Source organism: Macrobrachium nipponense, chromosome 33, assembly GCF_015104395.2.
Source record: "Macrobrachium nipponense isolate FS-2020 chromosome 33, ASM1510439v2, whole genome shotgun sequence".
NCBI classification, from domain to species: domain Eukaryota; kingdom Metazoa; phylum Arthropoda; class Malacostraca; order Decapoda; family Palaemonidae; genus Macrobrachium; species Macrobrachium nipponense.
The window spans coordinates 18,087,445-18,089,944 of NC_087219.1; the positions used below are offsets into that span (position 1 = coordinate 18,087,445).

Sequence of the window (2,500 nt, forward strand, 5' to 3'; positions counted from 1 at the left end):
TTTTGCACCACTCATTGCACATAAATGACACAAACGGCAACTTTCCCCGTTGGTTGTTGCCATTAACATCAATTTCCCAACTCTTATTCTCACCATACCTCTGAAATAGACTTTGAAAAGCTTTAAACCTGTTCCTTCGTATTTTCACCATGTTGATGATAGCTCGGGAAACAACGAGTGGGTGGTTGGAACCATTTTATCATGCGGAAGGATTCGGTCTCTGCTCGGTCAAAATTCCTATGATTTACGAGATAGAAGAAGCAGGAGGTCCAACACGCATAGTGGCATCTTTAGGTATGTAATTTTCCATAGTAGGTGATTACGAAACGGAACTAGCAGTCAAATTCTGGAATATCGTGTAAGCCTAACACGCTTTTAAAACTGCATTAATGTTTTATTTATTGTTTTATTTATTTGTTTTTATTATAGCTTACTGACATTAGAGTTCAGCAGAGGTCTTCAAAATTAGTGGTGGAATTTCACGTTAAATTTGGGAGAACGAAATATGAAATATACAATAACATCGTTGTGTTTGCACAGAATTCAGTTGTCAAGTGAACCAACTGCTTTTGCTTAAGTTACCAATGCATCATGGGAGATATACATTTATGTATATAACCAACTTATTATCCCACAAATGGCATTATGTATACACATGTGTTCTCTGTCTATCTAAATTTTATATACACACACACCACACACACACACACACACACACACACACACACACACATATATATATATATATATATATATATAGAATATATAATATATATATATATATATATAATCATGGTCATGATGAGAATATAATAAGAGCTAGACAAAGAATATATATATATATATATATATATAATATATATGATATATATATATATATATATATATATATCTTTTGCCTAGCTCTCAATAAGAGGCGAAACAACTTAGGTATTTTCCATGCCACTTGCACTTCTGTTGACCTAAGAAGTGAGCTAATTATATACTTATTAGTTTATCACCTGCGGTAGTTTTGCAGTTAAGGTGGAGAAGGTATGAGGCTGGTAAAGAAGCCCTCATTTTATAATATATTTGTTTCAATGCATTTTTTTTTGTACAGTATTCATTTCATTTGGATGTACATAATTACAATTGAGTTCTTTTTGACAAAATTAGTTTGACATTCATGTTTAACACGGTGTCATATAATTATTCATGGGTAATTTGGTGTCATATAATTATTCATGTTTAATACGTTGTCATATGATTATTCAGGTTTAATGCGGTGCCATATAATTATTCGTGGTTAATTTAGTGTCATATTATTATTCATGTTTAATAGGGTGTCATATTATTCATGCTTGGCACAATATCATATAATTATTCATGTTTAATATGGTGTGATATAATTATCCATGTTTAATACGGTGTCATACAATTATTCACGTTTAATACGGTGTCATATAATTATTCATGCTTAATACGGTGTCACATAATTATTCATGTTTAATACGGTCATATAATCATTCACGTTTAATACGGTGTCATATAATTATTAAAGTTTAATACTTTGCCATATAATTGTTAAGATGATGATAACGATAATGAAAGCTTTAGTGATAATATGTGTGATAATTATTATAGCACAATCAGCACCAGAAGCAGTTCTCGTTAGTAATAGTAATAGTAATAGTACTAGGAATGATATTAGTCCCAAAAGTAATCTCAGTAATATGATTTGCACAAGTCAAGCGACAGTATATTCCAACATCCACGTTTATTTTGTAAACAAACAATTAATAACAATGACATCATTTCCCCTACCCCAAAAATAACCTGTTTGCACACACACACACACACACAAAGAGAGAGAGAGAGAGAGAGAGAGAGAGAGAGAGAGAGAGAGAGAGAGAGACTCGTAAAAAGTGATAGTGAAAAGAACGAACGCCTCCTTCACGCTATAAAAGCTGATGTGAACGGCTCCAGTAAGCACAGTCATCGAATGGGCGTTGGCAAGTGAAGGCTAGGAAGGTAAGTTACTTAGACGCTTCGTCGAGGAGTTTCTGTACTGATTCTCATTTCAGAAAACTAGAAATGAAGACCTACTAAAGTAGAGAGAAAAAGTGGCTTTATTAAAAAAAATTAACTTGAGAGGTGAAAGGAGGTTTTGGCGGGAAAGATGTGTCTAGAATGTTCGTGGGAAATCGCTGTTTCGTAATTTATAGAAAATGGGATAAGAAAAATGTAGAAGCAGCTAGAAAAAAACGTAAAAATGTGAAGTTAAATCAATTATTCTTTGGTTGGAAGGTTGCTTGATTTAGTGTTGTTTATCATAATTAGGCTGCCGGGGAAGTTATGCTGATCGAGTAATGGTATAGAATTGCAGTCCTTTGACAATGTTTCGTAGTTGTTCTCTGTCTGTCTGGTACCTAGAATTTAAGAAAAATGGGCATGCGTATGTGTGTGTAAATAATAGTAATGATTTATTTGATATACTTGCAATACTGAACTTTATACAAAT

The 2,500-nt window shown here is 32.8% G+C and overlaps 1 protein-coding gene across 1 annotated transcript in view; it reads left to right on the forward strand.

Annotated features, from left to right (window-relative positions):
• Window positions 1-1,925: 1,925 nt before the first annotated feature.
• LOC135202704 (uncharacterized) overlaps window positions 1,926-2,500 on the forward strand; it is a 5,901-nt gene continuing 5,326 nt past the window's right edge. Inside the window, exon 1 of the mRNA XM_064232183.1 lies at window positions 1,926-2,010. The gene's annotated coding sequence lies outside the window, so the exon portion shown is untranslated. The remainder of the gene's footprint in view (window positions 2,011-2,500) is intronic.